Source organism: Protopterus annectens, chromosome 3.part0 (assembly GCF_019279795.1).
Source record: "Protopterus annectens isolate FY-2018-M chromosome 3.part0, PAN1.0, whole genome shotgun sequence".
Classification (NCBI taxonomy): Eukaryota; Metazoa; Chordata; order Ceratodontiformes; family Protopteridae; genus Protopterus; species Protopterus annectens.
The window spans coordinates 1,704,740,774-1,704,764,063 of record NC_056731.1 but is presented as its reverse complement, the minus strand read 5'-3'; positions in this window follow the sequence as shown (position 1 = coordinate 1,704,764,063).

Sequence of the window (23,290 nt, the reverse complement as noted above, 5' to 3'; positions counted from 1 at the left end):
TTTTTTGCCTTTGAGAAGGCATTAACAACTTGCTCCCTGGTGATGAGAGGAGGGGGGCAGGTGCTGGTGATGTTCTAGTTTACTGATGGGGGACAGTAGGGGTGACATTTTCACTCAACTTGTCTGCCGGCAGGTTGGCTATATCTATGGAATTTGTGTATGTGGTATTCTTCACCACCAATTCAAAGCAGATTTGGGAGTTACATTTGAGATTGTGGACATATATGAAGAAGGCCTTGTGATTGTCCTTAGTGGAAGTGGCCAATTTGGACTCAAAGTTAGCCTTAGAAGATTTCACAAGTGACCTTATTTGCTTGTTCAGACAAAGTAGAGATTTCTTCCAACTTGGCACGTGCTCCTTCTTGGTTCTGGACAGCAATTGTTCCCTTTTATTATAGATTATGTTTATTGCTGCTGTCCACCAGACAGGTTTCCTCTTCCTTGAGGAAGATGATTTGGTCCTGTCAGGTATTGCTGAGCCCATGCAGCTATATAGGTGCTCATATTGTCTTTTAGTGTAGGCTTGGACATTAGTGCTTGTTCCAGCTGAAGGGATGGTGGCTGTGAAGCTGCATATACCTGCTCTCAGGAGGTTGTAGTCAGCTTTGGAAAAGTTGTATTATTCGACCCTGTCAAGGGGGAGGGGGTAAGAGGAGATGATTACTTTGAATGTTATTGCTTTATTGTCAGATCTTACCAAGGAGGATGACACTGTAGGGGTGCTACAGTGGCTACTCATGTTGGTTAGTACCAGGTCCAGGATATTTTCACCTCTTGTGGGGGTGTTGACCAGCTGATCCAATGCTTTAACATTGACGAAGTCAAGGAATCTCTGAGTGTTGCAACAGTTTTATTTCAGGGCTGACCCTGTCTGATGCAAGGAGTACACAGCCAATACATACGATCATAGGAGCTTACTAGGCTAACGGCCCCAGGACCCTTACAAGTCTAGCCAAGTTCAAACCATGTTCCCAAGGGTGTCTAGTTCAAGCAGACACTAAAATCAGCACCTATTGCCCCTGTCCAAGAGAGACACAAGTGGAACCCATTACTCATCCAGTCATCCAAGTTATGCTTAAATAGGGCCAATGAGGGGCTTTGTTTAACATGAATAGGAAGCTTGTTCCAATGATGGGGCAACCTCTGTGAGGTAAATCTGTCTCTCCATTAAGTTCTGTTGATGCCACATATCAGGTTAAGGTTCTTTGAGTGAGTGACCCATGTGGCATTTGACTTGTGAATATGTACCATTTCCATTAAAGCTGGGTCAGAGATTGCTCTATATGCAAGGCACAGGTCACCTCTGAGCAGTCTGTATGACACAGAGTAAAGTGACCATGATTTCAGTCTGTCCGCATAAGACAGATCTTGAAGAGTCTGAATTTTCTTTGTAAAGAACCTTTTTGGTCTCTGCAATTGCTGCAGATGTTTGGTAAGGAACATACAAAAGAGAGCATTGTACTCTATTATTGACCTGATGTGGAAAGAGTACAGGGGGGTTATAACCTCTTTTTTCTGGAAGTAATGCCCTTACTTATGACATGATCAATTTAAAATGCTATACTTAGCACTGTGAAGACACGGTGATCGAAGTTAAGGTTGCTGTCAACCTGTGTGCCCAGATCTCTCACCACTGACTGTGTGTTAAGGGTATTGCTATTAATGGGGTGGTTTGCAGGAATATCACTCTTGCAGAAGGGGATGATAATGCATTATTTTTGCTTTACATTAAAGACCATGATTTTGGCACCAGTCATTGCCTTGCATATGACCTTGCAGGATATTGACATCACTGGGGGTTTCAATGATAGCTCCCAGTTTGCAGTCATCAGCAAACGTTGTCAGCAACAGTCCTTTAGTTTTAGCCTATACTTCAGAGAAGTAGATTCCAAACAGTAGAGTCCCAGAACCGATCACTGTGGAACACCACTGGTTAGAGTATGCTGGAGGAGGTGGAGTCCCCTATTTTGACCATATGAGTTCTATCAGTGAGACAGTTTGCAAGCCACCTGACAATATATGGGTTGATATCCAGCTGGGTGAGTTTAGCAATGGTGCCTGAGTGGGGAGTGTGTCAAAGGTCTTGAATAAGTGTAGGTAGGCCATATGCAGAGACTAGGGCTTTGTTGACTGCCTCAAAGATGTCAACCAAGTTTAACAGGCATGATTTCCCCTTGACAAAGCCAAACTGGAGATTTCCTATATCTTTGTTAATAAAGTCCATGATGATTCATTCCATGGCCTAGCAGATAAGGCTGTTCGAGCTAATGGGTCTATAGTTCCTGAGTCTGTGGATGCACCCCCTTTGTGCAAAGGGATGATGGTAGATGGTTTCCTGTTCTGCTGGAATGAAGCCAGTGCTTAGGCTGTGATTGAAAATCGTGCCCAATAGTGATGCTAATTCCTATTTTAACCCATGTAGAACACAGCCCGGAATGTTGTCTGGTCCCACAGAGGCTGTGTTTTTGGCCTTGGAGAGGGCAGTTAAGACCTGCTCCTTGGAGATACTAGGTGGGTGACAGATGTTACACATGCTTTGGGGTATATGTGTCAGGGAGAGGAGGGTGACGTTTTCACTGAACCTGTCAGCCAGAAGGTTTTATTATCCACATGTTCTGTGTATGTAGTACCATTAACTACAAGTTCAGCACAAATTTGGGCCTTATTTTTCAGGTTATTGATGTAACTAAAGAATGTCTTGTGGTTAGCCTTAGTTAGGGAAGCTAATTTGGATTTGTGGTTAGCTTTGGAGGATTTTACTAGGCATCTTATTTGCTTGTTAAGTTGAGAAGGGAGTGTTTCCAGTTCTGAGAGCATTCCTTCCTACTCTTAGACAGCAATTTATTTCTCCTATTGTATAGCCTATTAATGGCAGTTGTCTACTAGGCAGGTTTGTTTTTCCTTGAATATTTAGCATTGGTTCTATCAGGTATAGCAGAGTCAATTAAATTGTACAAGTGCTTGTATAAACCACTGGTATATAACTCAGCGTAGGTGTATGTTCCATCAGTGGGGGGAAGGGCTATGAAGCTACAGTCCCAGTGCATAACCTGCATCCACCAGTAAATGACCCTGTGGGATATTCCCCGTAGCGAACATCTGATACAGTTGGGAGGTTTGCCAGATATGTGAGTTGTGGTAACTGCCAGGGTTGCCAGCACACATGTTCAAGGTGATTCCCTTGGCACTACACATGACTTGGCAGTTAATAGAGTGGAAGCCCTTTCTATTAATGTAGACCCTTCCCTGTTTCTTGGGTGGTGCCTTAATGTCTATATATGTGCAATCAGTGGCACCCAGTGCTTCAGGGTAGTGTGCTACATGATAGAACTCCTGCATATTTCTGGCCCTATCCTCAGGAGTATGGAGAAAATATATGTGGTCACTGGCATGTTGGAGCATAGCATTCAAGAATTAATGGAGGATCCTGGTACTGATACCTGTGACACCCCCAGCATGCCCCCTGTTGGTCTCTGAAAGGCATCTGTAGCTAAGATTCTAAGTATTACACATACCTTTGTCTCCACTGGGATGGGTTTTCCTTGGTTTGCTCTGGCTCTGAGTTAAGGATGACAGAGGTTGCAGAGTTCCTGTAGTGTGTCTCTATCTACCCTGTAGCGCTCTACAATTTCCACATCATGTAGGTTGTTATAAGTTGTCCGGGGTCTGAAAATGCTTCTCCTGCCTAGCCTTGGTCTATTAGCAGCAGCAGCACCAGCATAGACATCAGCTTGTTGCACATACACATGAAGTGAAGTAACAGCATCTCCTAACATTGTTTCTGTGTAGATTCTTTTCCATGGCTGTATTCCAATAGGTTTAGGAATTCTCAGGGAAAACCAACACTGAGTCTGCACAGTTGCTTTATAGCTTGTTGAATAGCTCCACTGTCTTGTATTGGTTGATTAGCATACAATTCAGCTGCTTATGCTGCAGTTTGCATGCCATGGTGTTTACCTTGTTTGTGAGGTGGTGTGGGGCTCTGCACTTGGTGTTGAGTCACTTACTGAATCCAAAACTTTGTGCTAACATGTGCGTGTCACACAGCAATGTGCATATGGTGTAAACAGACCATGTAGGCTTTATTGAATCTGGCTGCATGTTTATTTCCTGAAAACAATCACATGAATAGTCCTCTTGAGAATTTTTCACAAAACATTTTCATCTCCCTGTACTCTGTCAAAGTATGCTCCTTTGTTTCCTCTTCATAACAAATTTTACAATATCTTTCATTTTGTTGTTCACATCTCATTTGCTCATTACATCCAAGTAATGCCTCCCGGTGCATTTGCAGTTAACTCCTATTGATGCCTCTAGGCATCAAATATTTCTTGTTCATATTTGCATCAATAATTCCAAAACCAAGCTATGTACAAAGTTTTAAGACTTCACTTTAAAGCTTACACAATGGCAAACTCAAATGCATTAATATTTGACCTCTGTCTAGTGCAAGTAAAGAGATATTAACTATTGTTTTCATGATATTAATTTACCTAGATATAATTTTCACATTTTTCTAAATATCTCAACAGCTAAGTAACACAGACAGAATTTCTAGCCTCATATGAAAGCTCTCCGCTAAATGAATAAAAAGCTGCTGACAGTATGTTTGTAGCTTGAGTGGTTGGTGACATATTGTACATTGTTTACAAAATATTATAAACGTAATAGTTACTCCCCCGGATTCACTAATCACCCGTGTAAGACTAAATAAGTCTTACACGGAAACTGCAGTTGAACGGTATGATGTCAGCGTGCCAGGCATATTCATGAGGGCACGCTGACTCATCCACAAGTCTAACACGTACCGTGCAGGAAGGCAGGGGGCGTGTCCAACTGGCGAGTACTGCAAAGGTCTACGCCCCTGCAAGACTCAGAGTTGTGAAACATCAGCACATATGAGCGAGTCCGCTCAAATGTCAACAAACACAACACTACACATCCCCACATAGTAAACCCCATTAAAATTGTAAAATGTAGAATTTTAAATGTCTTTTAATAATTCCCGATATAGCTGCCCATATTTGCAGTTGTTTGCGTGGGTGTGCCCATTGCTTAGCCACAGTTAGCAATTGTGACATCGAAGAGCATATTAGAACTATATATGCAAATCAAACCATATAGCAATAGTGTAGTGGTAGAGACTTCGCCCGCAGAGAAAGCAGTCACAATTCAAGTCCCACCGCACCCCTTTCTATTTCACATTTTAAAGTAGTATATGAAAGAATTCCAGACATATACAAATAAAATTTTACTAAACTGCATTAAAATGGCCTATGTATCAGTGAACAAAAAGTATATTATTTACATATAAGAAGGAACCTGACATCCAATCGCTTGTAGCTAAGCAGCGTTAAGCCTAGCACCATAAAGTTGCCCATAGCTAGGCAGCGCTTTACCAAGGGCAATATAGTTGCCCATAGCTAAACAGTGCTTTACCAAGGGCAATATAGTTGCCCATAGTTAAGCAGCGCTTTACCAAGGGCAATATAGTTGCCCATAGCTAAGCACTGCGCTCACCAGCACACCGCAGGGCAACGTGGATTAACGTGGAGCAATGTGGAGCAAAGTCGGCTAATCACAGCCACACCCCCTAGCCATCTGGACAGTTGTAAAATAAAAAGAAATGACAAGGTTCAAACCTGGGACACCATGCACCTTAGTCAAAGCACTGAACCACTAAGCTATAATTGCTTAGGATAAATATGCACTGTTAACATACATATAGTAATAAATGGAAGAGTAACCATTGGTAAGCAGGTCTGCAGTCAGCCGAGAAATTCCAAAAACGGCCAATCACTAAAAAGTGCGGGAAATTCGGCATATATAAGCTCCATAGGTGGGAATACTCGCCATAACTGATTGTAGCTGCCATCTGTAGTCAGAATGTCTGGTGCTGGAGAGGGTATATGCTTTAGAGCGCAACAGTGGGGCATCGAGGAGTCGAAATACATGATTTAGCTCCTTGTCCACCATCATGAGTCAAGACTCCTGCAGTGCCAGTTCCAAGGGACGGAGTACAAAGCAGAGGCTTGGAACCAGTTAGCTCATGACCTCACCAGTGCCACAGGTGTTCCTCGGACTGATGAGCAGGTCCGTCACCACCATGCAGACCTGAAGAGACAGAAGCAGGACCTACTGAACCGATGGATACAGGAGGCCTGTGGGATGCGTGATGCCCCACCACTGAGTAAGTAGCCATGGAATGAAGTATGTTGGACATGCTAATTTAGACTATATAATGGATAGGAATGTCTCAATATCCCTTCATTTACTCCACAGCTGCAGGTGACCGTGCTGCGAATCAGCAAGCCTATGCAGATAAGCTGCTAAGGCTATGCCACCAGGCAGGTTAGTAATTCTTCTGCATGTATTGTTATTTAAAATAGCTGAGAGAGCCTGGACAAAAGTGTTGTAGCTCCATAATAAAGGCATAACATGCCCTGAATAATGTCTCTGCATGTACTGTTATATAAAATAAGTCAGAGAGCCAGAAAAAGAGTGTAGTAACCCACTAATAAAGGTAAAAGAAGTCCAGAATAAATACCTCTGCATGTACTGTTATATAACATAAGTGAGTGAGCTGGAAAAAGAGTGTGGTAACCCATTAATAAAGGTCAAATAAGTCCAGAAGAATATGTCTGCAGGTTCTGTTATATAACATAAGTGGGCGTGCCTAAAAAAGAGTGTTGTAACCTATTAATAAAGGTATAATACATCTTGAATAAGTCTTCTATATGCACCGTATTATCAAATAAATGAGAGAGAGCCTGTAGAAAACTGTGTAATGTGATTAATAAGTGCTGTCAACCCACAGTTGGGCAGTCCCATATGAAGTGGATGAAGGAAGTGCCAGTAGTTGTGAAGCATATATACAGTCCTCAACAGTTGGTAATTGGCTGGCATGCATAGGTAAATCTAGCACATGAGTAGCTTGTTAATGTGTACCCCAGAAAGGTGATTGTGCTACATGAAATGTAGGTTTCTGTAGAAATGTAACAGAAAATGTCACGTGAACACATCCAGATATGTAGATATGTAAATATAGATAAAATATATAAGTATGTAGCAGTAACATCTGCATCTTGGACAGTTAGTATGTCAGATATAGGTCAGGTATATAATGAACTATCCAAACCCATTACACAACCTAATGCACGTTGCCAAGTGTAATAATACATGTAGGGGATATACACCTGCAGGCAATAGGAATGTAGTGTAGACTAAATGTATTTATAAGATGTTAATAGAGGTATCTTTTTACACCCTACTGTATGTGCATAAACAATGCAATTCCACACCTCAATTGGTATGTCTAATCTCACAACATTTGTTGGGACATATGTCCTATTGTTCCATAAATATCTGCATGAACTTTGATGTATGTGCCCAGTTCAAACACCCCAATCTTGGTGGCCTGTTGCCACCAATCATCCCTGCATGCTGTTGGCCACTGTCGTTCAATATATGCATGTGTTATGCTTGCTGTTCAACTGTTGGAACCCTGGTGTGTTGGGTTAATGGGAATATTACTGCATGCTGTTACAACTAATTTGGAATGCTGTTGTCTATGTTGTAATTAAATACACGTAAACACAAAACATATGGGGAAGCCGGTCCCAGCGGACCCACCTGTCCTTCCTCAGCTGGCAATTGCACCTGGCACCAGCAGGTCCGGTGCACAGCCCAGGCTCCCCTCCTCCATTGGTCCTGTGCCACCTTCAGGTGGAAGCACTGCAGGGGATGTGGCATGTCCCCCCCATGTCAGCGTGGGCAGAGAAGGGCCACCTGTCACCCTCCAAAGGGTCCGGGCTGTGGTGCGTAGGGAGATCCAGCGTTCAGTCGCTGATCCCCTATCCCAGCTCGAGGCGAGAGTGGCATGACTCTCGGGTGAGTCTGCCCCTCCTACACAGCCCCCAGCACAGCCACCCTCAGGGCTGTGAAGGTGCAGTGGTGACTGCCCATGGGTGGGGATCTCAGTTCCACTGTTACCATCTGTGGGCCCATGGGCTTGCGATTTCCAAACATCCTTCCCCGTCAATTGTGTTCACCCACCCCATGTGACATATTCTGCCCCTGTATGCATCTTGTTTGTCTTGTCTGTTTACCACCCCAACCTACCTCCCCAAATATACCTACATCCTCTACCTCACATTCCACTCTCTCCTGAAAAAAAAATCAAAATAAGGGCAATTTGTTCCCACAAAAAAATTACGCCCCATACATAGCTGCCCATTTCACACACATGTCCGCTGGACATGTAAACTGATAATTATAATTGGCAGTACAACATACACTGTTGTCCTCACCCCTCTCCCAGGGGTGGAAAGTTTCAAATTTCACACCAATTTCTAACATATGCACAGCTGTTGCTGGTAAAAAAATGGGCAGCTAAGGACCTTCCCTACACCCGTCCTGCACATCCCGAGCTGGTTTCCCTACTGTATTTCCCACTTTGTGCCCCTTTTTTCACCACTTTCCTATCTCCCCATTTTTTTTTCTTTAAAAGAAATTAGCACGGGGGTTAGCAGGAGTAAGCAATTTTAAGCAGTAGTTAGCGGGGTGCGCGAGTGTGACCTTGTGTGCGCTTAGCAAAGCATTTGTAAAGGGAAAATAGGAATGCCATAACACAAATCTTGTTCTGTGGGTCTTTACCAGCAGTTGTTGTGGAATTGCATGACATGACTGTGAAAAGAGAACCAGCCATTCTAGCAGGGAATAATGTTACAGTAGCACCTTACAAACCACACACTGTATCTGAGCAGGATAAACACTGGCATATTTGAATAGGGAAGAGGCCAGACTCCCCAACTGTGACTGCTTTACAGGGATGTCCCTGATTCATAAACAAATGTTAGCTGTGCCCCTCTGAATCCCTCTGAAAAGTACTAACATTAGGCAGAAAAGTGGGGAATCACATAATGAATAATGTCAATAAGCGAGTGTAGACACTGCTTGCACGTCAGAAAAGGTGTAGTAATACATATGCTCCGATTCCCTCGAAGTCTCAACTGCAATATGTCTGTAATATATTGCAGGTGTATCTCACTTATATGTACCTTTCCCTGAGGCTGTTCAAATATATACCTGGGAGTATCTGAGGCCTGGCAGAGGCAGAAACACACAGGCATATCAGCTTTTCTGCTGTTACACACTCTGCAAATAGCTTTGGAAGGAGTTCCACAAGCATGCCCTTATGTAGGAGTACAACACAGAAATATCAAAGGATGTAGCCATGTACTGCTAGCAACCAACTGTGACAATGCCATTGCTCCAGTGCTGAAAAGACTGGTCTGGTGCACAGACAAAGAATAATAGGCTAACCTCTGGCTACCATCTGGATATGTCCACAGGTGGGAGCTACGCAGACAGACTACTTGCCTTGATAGACTAACAGGTACACAGCAACCCTGTATGTTCAGCAAGATAAACATCACACGATAATAAATAATGCTCTCTGCAGTTCTGCACCCCTATCCAAAAGTACTATATACCTGTGTAGTCAGGCACAACCAAGGGTGTAGGTAGGCATACTCAGTACTGAATTATGTCCAGTTGTCTTGAGCAGCCTGTGCTAATGTCAACACATACAAACCACAAACTGTTCAGAAGTGAGTAACTTAATAATTACAGTATAGCAGTTCACAAACAGTGCATGTGCCAGAGGAATAAATTGCAATAACTACTTTTGTATGACAATTAATTGTCTAATTCAAAAATAAAGTACATACTCCCATGTATCCTGTGTTAGCATTTGGAGGGGTGAGTAAAATTCTACACTGAGAAGTGTGTACTGGAAGCAGCAACATTCAGGTTTGAGTACAACATGCATATCACTGGCTACAACCTTAGCTTCACATATGAGACATATACCAGCCTTCTGACTGACACAACGGTGTCCAGAGCAAACAAGCATGGGCCTCACATTGGAAAACTGAAAGGGCTATGCCTACCTAACCTAGCTTTTTATAGCAGTCGGCTGCAATCACAGTGAGTACTGCAATTACCACACAGCAGGCTGCATGCAATTACTAAATGGTGGGCACCAAATGGTGCAGAGGCCATCACATACACATGTGCAGATACCTAGAAAAGCAGGCTGTACTTGCTGTCCACACATGCAATAATATCATTGCAGCAACAGAGAGAGAGAGAGCAAGAGAGAGAGACAGAGACAAAGAGGCAGAAACAGACAGACAGAAAAACAAAGAGCAACCTCAACAGACAGAGGAAACCCAAAAAAAAAAAAAAAAAAAAAGTAAACAGTAACAACAGACGGAGCTGAGAAATACAAAGGTAAGGTATGTAACACAAATGTATTTGCTGGCATGTGATTGATGTGTTTGAAGTTTGAAGAGTACTCTACATACTGTGAATCATCCATATGTGGCAGCAGTACATATCTATATGTATCTGCACATGTGCATAGGGCAAGGGACATACTGCAACTGTTAGTGAAGGGTGGACATATATATGTTGTTGAAGGTTGCTATGTGCATATATCTATGTAGGTTGTAGTGTGTGGCATAGAAAGCAGCATGCAGTGCTGATATATGTCATATGGTGGTTAAACGCTGTGGGACTGATTTGTCAGATCTGCTGTGTTACAGCCAGTGAGGCCTGCCACAGCTACATGGCCGGACACCAAAATGCATTCTGCACAACGCTGTGCAATATCATTACATAACCGTATGTCTCACAACTGTTGCATAATTGATATCCCCACCATGAAAGGTGTGCTGTATATGTGGCTATATGTACATCTATATGTACAGCAATGGATGTTTAGATGTATGTGTGTATATATATATATATATATATATATATATATATATATATATATATATATATATATATATATATATATATAGAGAGAGAGAGAGAGAGACACGGGGTCATACGTACTGCAACAGGTGCCTGGTGACCAAAGCATGGACTGAAGACCAGTGTTGATACTGCAGTGCCATACCTCCATTCCAGAACACTGTACCCATTAACTACCACATAGGTGGTAGCCTGCCTAACACTGAAGGTGTGAGAAGAGAACATGGAACACAGGTGGACAGTAGCCTCCCCTTTGAAAATCACAGTGCCACACTAGTCTTGTAATCTGTCTATGTGGTACGTGTCATCACAAAAGGTGTGTCATCTGGGGAAATATAGATCAGTGTTCCCCTCTACTCATCACAATGCTCCATGTGGTATGTACCTCACATGACAACTACAGCAAGTGGAAAGGCCACAGACATACCTCACAAAGAGTAATACTGGCCTCAAACAGATGCCCTATGCAGACTGACTCACAAAACCACAGCTAGTCTGTGTTGCATACCGCCCACCCAGAGGTGACCTCTGTGGGGCATACAGAGGTATGTCACACCCATAGCAGTTGGACAACGACCATGTCAGCATATCACAATCCCTCTGGGCTACATGCTCAAGGGCCCTAATCCTCGTCAGCTCACTAAACAGCACATGCTGGAGGGATAGGTTCCTATCACACAGATATGCCATACTCTGGAATAAACCACCTAGCAATAGCAAACAAGGCTCCTCATTAGCAGTTGTCATACATACCCCTGATGATTGTTTGGGATATAGGTAATACACCCTGGGAATCACCACTGTGGTTCCGGTTGACAGTGGCAAGTGAAATCAAATTACATGTGTGTCAAAGGCCAGGGTAGCATATGGCTAGGCTGCTCTAGGCCCTAGGGCCAATAGCGTATTACCTACCTATGATATGATGCACACACACATGTATTCAGTGCAATACCTGCTATGTGAGGTGGAATGAGTGCGACAGTGAATGTGTGCAAGTTCTGTAAAGGTGTGATAGCTTAGTGTGAAGTTGTTTCTGTCATGGTAGTTTGTGTCCTAGGTGTGAGGCCAGAGAAAGATGTGTCAGTTATTGTGATGTAGACACAGTAGGATGGCATATGGTGTGAAGTAGTTCCTTGTGGACGACTGTATTGTCCCATTGTAGGCTAAAGCAATACATGTATGCTTAGTAAGTGGTACTGCTGGTGAATCCATCTCCCATATGAACTGTAGTACTACCTGAAGCTGTAGGCCTAAACATCACAGTATGGTGTATGTTCACATTGCTTGGAAACACTGTCTTGTGTGTTTCCTGTAGTCTGCACAGATTACATACCTCAGGCATAAGGCTTTGTAAGTAGTGGCACACAGTACTGTATGGTACACAGGTAAAGCTAATCTGGGCTGGCATACAGTTGTGTGCTGTATGTCTGTCTGATGTGTGTGTAATGATGTCTGTACCATGCCCGCAATCATTTGTGTGTTACAGGGTATGCGTGTGTATCTAGCAACATGTATACTCTGTTACAGCAGTATGCCACCTATATTAACAACTGTGCACATATGTTAGGCAGCGGTATGGCAGCAATGACTAGGGTGGTTCACTGGTAATACTGTAACTGTACTTTACATTCATTGCAATGGATGGCATCTTTCTTCATGCATTAGCTTGATATATACCCCCGTGGCGAGGTTGTGCATTGTGTCACAAACAGTGTGCTGAGTACTGGTGTACAGTGGTTTGATGTATGGAGCATGCCAGGCACTGCCAGCCAGTTGTGGGCTGAGCACTGATATGTGGTATTGAACGTGTGTATCCTCTGACAGACAAACAGATGCTATATATGGCAGTTAAGTGATATCTGTACTGTAGAATGTTAAGTGTGTGACATGACTTGCTCACACATATCGTTTAATTGTCTTCCAGGGTAATGGCCCATCAACACAACCCATCCTATACAGCAGCGGAGGAACAGGAAATCCACCACAGCCTGGTGCAGCAGTATTCCCTGCTGTTTTCCAGGGCCAGCCAGCACCAGCATGAGCGGACTGCACTGTGGCAAGATCTTGTTCGTCGGGTAAATGACATAGGCATGCATAACTGGACATATGAGCAGGTACGCCATCACTGCAGTGATTTAATTAGACATGTCCGGCAGCGTGCATCTGATATCCATAGACAACAGCTTGCCACAGGTGGAGGGGTGGCCATTCATCCCCCCCTCACCAGAGTGGAGGAGCTGCTCCTAAGCGTGGTGGCTCCTGCACAACAGCAACAGCATCAGACATGTGTCATCATGGAGGCCAGAGCCACCCAGCATGTTGACATGGAGCATGCAGGTAACATGCCCTATCTGTAGACTACTGTTACCTGTATTGTTAGATTATGCATATGTGAGATGTGTACTGTGTGTTTAGCAGTTGTGCTGCCTATTGTTGTGCAATACTGATATTTGGAATATTATCTGTACACCTGTGACTGTCGACTGTTGTTCTACTGTAGTTTAGCAAACTCACAGTTGCAATACCACAGTTGTGGCCACTGACAAACTGTGTCATATTCTTGTAGGCGTACTCCAGATGACTGGAGAATAAGCATACTCGTGCCAGTGTACAAGAACAAAGGGGACATCCACAACTGTGGACAGTACAGAGGCATCAAACACCTACCACATTGCATGAAAGTTCTGGAGAGGGTGATTGATAAACGGATACAGAGAATAGTAGAATGTAAGATGGGAGATGAACAGTTTGGATTCAGAGCAGGATGCAGCACAATTGACCCAATGTTTGCACTGAGACAGATACTTGAGAAGAAACTAGAGAAGAGGAGAGAGTCAAACTGGGCTTTCCTAGACTTGGCGAAAGCATATGACAAGGTCCCAAGAAAGCTGATCTGGGCAGTACTGCGGTGCTTTGAAGTCCCAGAAACATTGGTACAATTAGTACAGGCTATGTACAAGGACCCAGTGACTCAAGTATGAACAGTGTTTGGCCTCACTGAGGGGTTCCCAGTGGGAGTGGGTGTACACCAGGTTTCAGCTCTGAGCCCACTGCTGTTCATACTGGTAATGGACTACATCAGCAAACAGGTTGGAGGGGTCAGAGCAACAAAGCTGCTGTATGCAGACGATGTGGCAGTACAGGCAGACTCTGATCTAGAACTTCAGCAAAGGATAGGAGAATGGAATGCAAATCTGAAGGTACATGGGATGAAACTAAGCACAGATAAGACATTGGTAATGGCAGCAGATTGGGAAAATCAGAAGAAGCTGAGAATAGAGATAGATGGGAAGATAGTGGAACAGGTAAACAGCTTCAAGTATCTGGGAAGGGTGGTTGAGGAGAAGGGTAGTCTGAATGAAGAGGTCAAAGCTAGAATCAGAGGGGCTGCAGCCAACTGGCATAGAGTATCAGGTGTAGTATATGACAGAAGAATGCCAAAGAAGCTGAAAAGTAAGGTGTACAAGACAGTGGTGCGACCAGTACTACTGTATGGTACAGAAACCTGGGCAGTAAAGGCAGAACAGTTAAATAAGCTAGAGGTGATGGAAATGAAGTGCCTGAGAAAGGTGGTAGGATACACACTGTGGGACAGGCAAAGAAATGAGGACATAAGAGCAGAAGCCAAAGTAGCTCCAACTGCAGAAAAGATCAAAGAAAACAGATTACGATGGTATGGGCACAGGTGTGGAAAAGCAGAAGACAATCTGGTGAGGGAGATTTGGGACAGACAGGAAGAAGGTAAGAGGAATCGAGGGCGTCCAGCAAAGAGGTGGATGGATTGTGTGAAAGAAGATCTGCGACAGTCAGGCATGAATGTTGAAGAAGGCAGGAGAGTGGCACTGAATCGAGAGAGTTGGCTACAGTTAATACGATACCCCAACCCCATGTAAATGGGAAAAAGGGGATGATGATTATGATTCTTGTAGGTCCCTCTGGTGTGACAGCAGGGCAGACGATACATGCTGGTGAGTGTGTTATAACTTTACTATGGGTAATGTAATGTGCATGTCATAGGTGAGGTGTAGGACATGTACACGTAACACACCTACGCATAATGCATGCTGTGCATGTTTGCTGTGAGACATTGCACATCTCAGTAATGTCAGTAGCTGCCTCAATCACATGCGATACACAGAGCATCAGACACAATTGTGGCAACACCGTACTGCACATTGAATAGGCATAGTTGATACACATGTACACAACATAACACGTTTGTCATGCGCAGTACACCTCAACATGCTACACATAGTGTAACCACACACCCGCTGTAAGGTCACGCTTCAGTATCCCACATGTCATCCACACAACACACATAATATACCTGAGGGGTAGAGGCCTAGCATGGGGCTGTGCAACACTCTTCAACACATAACACAGTCATGTTAGGCAATGCTCCCTATTGGGCACCTCACACACCCATGTACAATCTGGCTGTGTAATTGTGAATGTAGCCATGGCACTGCGGTTCAGGTACAACATGCTAGGCCATGGTCTGGCACACATTAGTAGCCTTGAGTGTCCACATGATGCATGATGATGATGGCTAATGGTACTACACCCCATACAGTTACAGCGACCACAGTACTACACATAGCAGTCATTGCTTTGCACCTCAATGTTGTGTGTGTGCAAACATATGCACCTATAAACAATATGCATAGCATGTTGTGTGTGTGCACACATATGCAACTATACACAATATGCATAGCAGTCGCATTCTGTACAAAGTGTCACATATATGTCCTGGAATGCAATTGGGTGTATAGGTCACATGACACACATTGGGTATGTGTGATGCTTAATGTTGCAGTCATGTAGCATGTTATGTCATGGCTGGCACTGGCATGTCTGGAATATGACCCACACTCACCATAACCACTGTACAATGGCCATGTCGAGCATTGGTATTCCATCATGTCTACATGCACCACTCATCCCGCGTGTGTACATAGCATGCATGTGCTACACCTGTGTCCACAATTATCTGCTACAGACACAGACACTGCAATCAGACATGCAAATCTATGTGACACACAGATAACACATGCAGCCATGGTATGTATACCTGTGAGTGATGGTGCACAGGACATTGCAGAGCTTATAATACTTGCACAGCAATGTTGTGTCCTTGTACACATTGTGTTCCAGGGTGTAGCCAATCACTAAACAACTACACACATGCATCACAGCCATGTATGCTGTTATTAACTAGGGCTGTCTACACTCACATTGCATGGACTTGAGCAACACTTATTCTGCATGCTGACACATGTGAGATGACTGTTTGCCTTGTGATACTGTCACCCACCTTCAACCACTATTAAGTATGCTTTGGATTGCTAGTGTGTGTGTGTATCTTCTGTAGTGAGGAGTGTTCATGTGTTCATGTGTTCATGTGTTCATGTGTGCATGTGTGCATGTGTGCATGTGTTCATGTGTTCATGTGTTCATGTGTGCATGTGTTCGTGTGTGCATGTGTTCATGTGTGATAATGTATAGATTGTAAAGTGTGTTTCCTGTCTTACTCTCACAGGTGCTGAGGTAGGGTTGACTGAATGCAGCAGGGAACCTGAAGTCATTGCCACAAATAGTGGAGATGATGAGACATGCATTGTGGCACAGGCAGGTTTGAAAGGGTCTGTCATTGGTCCACCAATCAACAGTACACAGCTTTCCACCCCATCTATGCACACACTCATACTACCAATACATCCCTCATCACCAATGGCCTTAGCTGTGGGACAGCATACAGTTCACATTGACCAAGAGAGTGTGGTATCCATGGCACATGCATCCCCACAGAGCAGCCATACCCCGATTCCTGGAATGGTACCACATAGGCAGATGTCCAGGGGTTCTCATGGGAGCACTGCTGGCAGTATTGCCCCTGGCAGATGTGCCCCCACAGGTCTTACAACCTCAGCTATGTTCCAGGCTGTAATGCAGGCACAGGCACATATGGAACGGTACACCAGACAGGGACTATGGGTGCAGAGGGCCCATAACGCCGCTATCAATGACAGTATCCGTGACCTTGCCGGTGCCATTCGTAATTACACCGAGGTCATTGATAGACATTGGGGGGAGACATTAGATGCCCTCCACCATGTGTTTTCCATGAGCCAGGACCATGCAGGATGGCTGAGACGTCAACGCGGACGTATGTCAGCAACATATACAGCTGGCAGTCGTCGTGGATGACCCACAGATCACAGCCACTCCCGTAGTGGCAGTACCAGCCCCAGCAATGCTGGGGCTGGCCTGTCTATTGACCGTATTAGTAGACCATGTGCACGTGGCTCTGGCCAGTCCCAGCAGGGACATCGGTCCACTCGACATACCTCTGCCTCTGATGATAGTACCCAGTCAGGATTGGTACCCGATACTGTCCGTAGCACCCCTGCCAGGCACAGGTTCCATGTCCATGGCCAGAGACAATGATCTGTACAGCCTGGCAGGTACAGTCTGTGGCTGTCCCACAACCTCCCATATATGGCAGCCACATGGTGGAGCTGTGTGCATGCAGACACACACACATGAACCAAACACCTAGGGCTCACACAGACACACACACATTACATCAACATTGGCCCATGCTGTACTGGTATCCCACACACACACACACACACACACACACACACACACACACACACACACACACACACACACACAAAAACATATACATGTCGATTGGATGGGTCAATGTCGGGCTCTGGCAAACCAACAACACACCCTGTGCATATGATGAAACCTGTGCCACCTCCTGTCATCTGTAACATTGATGCAGGAACAGGCTAACATGGTGCTGATGCACAGGGTGACATTATATCAGTGTAGCAATGTTAGCATGTTGTCAACAGGAAAGTGTAATGATATCCTTGTAGGTATATCTGAGCAGGCATGATGCATCAAAGCTATGATTGTCAATGTAGTATTGTTTACACCAGTGTTAAGTCTGAGTATGAATTGTCCACCCATGTGCCACTTGGCTGAAGTGTGTAGTGTTGCCAGCATGTGTTAGTGAACGGACAGTACGTGTGAGATGTGTGCAGTACAAATTAGTAGGTGTACATCTGTGAACATGGTGGGGGTGCACTGTCTGCATGTACATGCATAGTGGACACATGGGACGTGTGACATACCCTGTATTACACAGTTATAACATCTCATAGTATCTCTTGGTGGCCAGTACGCATTCTACTACAGATATGTTCTAACATGGGTACACATGTGTGTATGACATGGTTTGACACTATGCTGTGGGTGATACTGTTACTATCTGTCAATGTTTTGCATTCTGGTACTATACACAACCTCAACAGCCTCACTATAACCAATCATTAGATGATGTCCTGACAACTGACACACAGATGTAAGTAACTCAGTAACAGTTGGATCCTTCCGGTACTGTACTATAACAGTAACCAGTGGTACTGACCACCACCCGTTCCTAGGACCACACCTGTTTGGCATATAGCCCTCTTAGGTACATGCAAACACACTAGGGATATGTCCATCCACATCTGGAAATGCATGCAGTGGCCTACAATGCATTCTCTGGATGGGACACATATCCTACACATGGGTATCATACAGACAGAGAGCTGTTGTCCAACCCATGCTGTTTAGCTATAAGCTAACTATAGCATAGTCATCCACATTTACTATACATAGTATCCTGACAGTACCACAAAGGTGGTAGCCCCCAACATGTATGTCGGGTACCGATGTGCACATACAGCCAAGTGTTATGTCATCTGTCCTTTGGTATCCACATATCCAAAAGTATTGTGAAGTCCCACAGTGTATCACATAAGAAATTAGGGGCCAGTATGCATATCTACAAGGCTGTTGTACACCTATAATGACTGTCCATTATCGCCAGACTTTATTGTGTATGAACATGTCTGACATATACCTCAGGCATGTACCCTCACTCACACTAGTCTATAGAAACTGTCATGTGTGTGTGTGACACAGATGACCTTGGTCACAGATCACTACAGTGGCCGGCCTTGCCACATACATACATATGTGACCTACGATCTGAGAAGCAGTGGCACAATCTGTCAAAGGTAACAAATGTATACATGTAATATGCAGGCTTCACACCTATGTACTAATTGAGGTCACATGTACATATATTTATTTGCCACACAGATACCTGATGTGTGCAATGCACATACTGTTTTTATCATGATATGTCATACCGTAGTAAAAGCAAAACCCACACTGCATTGACCAACAGTACCTCACACACACACTCAGCAATTGCAGGATTCAAACCCCTACCTAACTATGTTATGACACTAGAGACATACACATTAATATGACGTGCTATATGCTTTATTGGGGTTTTTAATTCCACTGCAATATTTGTAGGATGCTGACATCATCAGACTTGCCAAAGGGGGATAAACCTCTTTGAAGGTGTTTCCCTAGTCTCCAAAAAAAGGCACTCCTCTTATAGGAAGTCACACAGACACATACACTCCACCCACAAGCAGCAATTGCAGGATTCAAACCCCTACCTAACTATGTTATGACACTAGAGACATATGCATTAACATGACGCGCTATATGCTTTACTGGTGCTTTCCTTTCCACTGCTATATTTGTAGGATACTGACATCATTAGACTTGCCAAAGGGGAATATACCTCTTTTTAGGTGTTTCCCTAGTCTCCAAACATGGCATGCCTTTCATAGGAAGTCACCCCCACCCACACAACAATTGCAGGATTCAAACCCCTACCTATGTTATAGCACTAGAGACATACGCATTAACACGAAGTGCTATATGCTTTAGTGGGGTTTTTATTTCCACTGCTATATTTGTAGGATACTGACATCATCAGACTTGCCAAAGGGGAATATACCTCTTTTAAGGTGTCTCCCTAGTCTCCAAAAAGGGCATTCCTCTCATAGGAAGTTACACAGACAAATACACCCCCACCTACACACTCAGCAACTGCAGGATTTAAACCCCTACCTAACTATGTCATGACACTACAGACTTACGCAGTAACACGACGCAATATATGTTTTATTAGAATTTCCATTTCCACTGCTATATTTGTAGGATGCTGACATCATCAGACTAGACATGGTAATGTGTGTGCACTTTGTTTTATGCAATCCCAGGACTGCACCATGGGGGACAGCAGGTGTTAACAGCTTGAACAGGACTCCACAATTCTTAGCTTGTGTGATCTATCTGTGGACCAGTTGCCAATCCATCATATGACAATACATATTTATGCACAGAGTGTTGATTTTGTGGATACGACATCTGTCTGGGATATTGGAAAAGGGCTATTCAAGGTCTATGTGGGATGTGTGTAGCTCATTTCTGTGATGTCTGTCCTGGGTGGCTGCCTTGCAAACAGTCTAGCAGTTTGGGAACCATGATCTGCCCATGAACAGAACAAAGTTGGTAGGGGTGTGTTTGTCGACTTCCAATAGCTCTGTTTATGACTTCAATCATGATGGACCCCATGGCCTTGCAGATCAGATGTCATAGGCATATAAGACTTTAGTTCCCATGGTCTGTTGTGCACCAACACTTGTGGAGTCTGCCATATGTTGCTGTAATCCATTCAACGGTTTCATAACCTGTAGAGAGGGTAAGGCTCAACAGACTGTTCAGATGACGGGTTTGTTTGTTCTGCAGTTCACTTATGACACATATAGGGAAACAATGTAATCCAATTGATGCCATGTTTTCAGCTTTGGAAGGGGCTGTTTACACATTCTACATGTGATGTCTCCTGGTATGGTGATATGGCCATTTGTCAGTGGGAGGTGGCTAAGTATGTATGGGCTTGTGTGACAGGATGTTGGCATTGTCAGTCATTTACAGTTGGCCCTGACTCAGGGCATATATGAGTGTACATTGCTATTTATGACATAGCTGAAGGAAGTGTAATAGTTCTGTCTGGACTCCTTCACAGATAATCTTACATAACGCCAACAAACATAAGCACTAAACCTGTGTTATACTCTTTTACACACTTAACACCCTACTGATCCTTTTTGATCAGTTAGAAGAGTATTTCATCATAACATCTTGACATGTCCTAAGGTTGGTTTTGTGTGTACTCTCCAGTCCAGCTGGTGAATATGGGTATTTTGAGGCAATGTTACAACTGCCTTATGTACACAGACAACCCTCTCCTCTTCACTACAAACTCAGATATTTGTGAGAGATGCAACTATATAGACAAACTGGAGGCTAAGCTCTCTAGACCCAGGACTGGCACAGTCTATCAGGAGGAGAAGCTAACCACACACACCATGACTCCAGTGTCACATAGACCTATAGCAACAGCAGACCAAACACATAAACGCACAGAAACATACTCAGAGGCTCTAAATAAAACTCTGCCTAAGCAGCAGAGTCCCCCAAAGCAGACACCCAAACAATGGCTTCCCCACAACTATACCCACATATCACAAAGTACACAATGTCAGTGTGCCACACAGTCACTGCCCTTAAGGATAATCGACACACCTAATACACCTGTGATAGGTGACTCTATTGTCAGACACACTGACATCCCACTCACCAGGCTGAACAAGGAGAAGGTCACTGTAAGCTGTCTGTCAGGTGCCAGGATCCGACACATAACACATGCACTCAGGTCACTCCAAAGCAAGTACAGATATGACTCCATCATCGTCCATGCTGATGTGAATGTCCTGAGACATTCCTCCCTGGACTACATGAAAAGAGACATAGAGGAGCTCTATGGTCATGTAGCCCAGGCCAGTATGAACCTGACCTTGTGTAGCATCTTACCCTCACCAAGAATGATGCCACAGTATAAAGACAACATGATCAATTTTAACAGTTGCCTACCATATTTGTGTCATTCACAGGGGATCCAGTGTGTGTTGGCCTGGGATGACATGCTCATCATGCCACATTGCTTCACTAGGGACGGCTTGCACCTGTCACCCCTGGGCTTTCCAATATTGGCTTAGGCACTTGCCACTCCCATAGTGCCTTTTTTAGGCAAGGCTCAGAAGACAAACCCACCTCCATAGACAATACAAGGTAAAAGAAACTAAGGGTAATGCTGCTCAATGCCAGAAGTCTACACCTATAGATGCACACAGTCAAGGCTCTCTTCAGTATGGAGAATATCAACATCTGTGCAGTAACAGAAACCTGGTTCAAGGCTCCTGAGAGCACCCCAGCAGTACCAGGCTACACTTCATACCATGCTTTTCGGCCACAATAACTGAACCACACCACAAAAGGAGGGGGAGTATCCATATACATCAAAGATACACAAACCTCCAGGTTAGTAGCACTACACAAAGCATCGGAGAACATCCATGTGTAACTAACAGTGGGCTAAACTGCCTTTCAGGTGTAGCCTGCTACAGACCACCCTCGCAAACTCAGGGACCCCACTTGGCTTTCCTGAGAACACTGGAGAATATGTAGGTCTCTCCAAACACCATTATATTGGGTGACTTCAACTAGCCAAACACTGACTGGGAGTACTACACAAGCCCCAACACCCTTGCCCAATGGTTCCTCGAATATATAAACTCAAATGCTATGGAACAACTGGGCACCACCCCCACAAGAGGGGTATACATATTGGACCTGGTCATCACCAACATGGGGACTCTATGGTCCATACCAGAGGTATACCCCTCATTGGTAAGGTCAAACCATACATTTATCTCACTGGACATCCATATCCCATCCCCACACCCAGCCAAGGTAGTCTCAGTGAGGAACTTCTCAAAAGCAAATGTCACACTTCTCAGAACTGAGGTAGTTTCCTTCAAAGCCCCCGGGCCAGTGGGAACTATGACTCATACCACAGTATCCTTTAGAAACCCATTGCATGGACACCTACAGGAAATCATGGATCATGCTATCCCACATGAATCCAAGACTCACTCCTCTAAAGGCAGGTCACCTGTCTGGTGGACCCCGGCCATAAATAAGCTATGCAACAAAAGGAGGAGGGTACTACATTATAGAGCAGTATCCCACAAAGTGGGGGGGCTTCTCTGATCAGTACTAGCAAGAAGCTACAATCACTCATAAAATCATCTACAGCCAGCTTCAACAGTAAGATTGCACAAGACACTAAAGACAATCACAAGGCCTTCTTTAGTTATGTCAGGAGCCTGGGTGGCAACTCCCAGATATGCTCTGAGTTAGTGCATGATGACAACAAAATACACTGAACCCACAGACATTGGCAACATCCTGGCAGACAGGTTCAGTGCATATTTCTCCCACCCATCACACAAATGTACAAATGTCTATCCCAACAGAGTGTAGCCTCCCTGACATCACAGATGAACATGCGAGAGCTGTCCTCTCCAAAGCAATAACACAGCATCAATGAGGCCAGACGGTGTCCCAGGCTGTGTCTTACACGAGCTTCATGAAGAACATAGCCCTCACATAACGTCACTGTTCAATATCA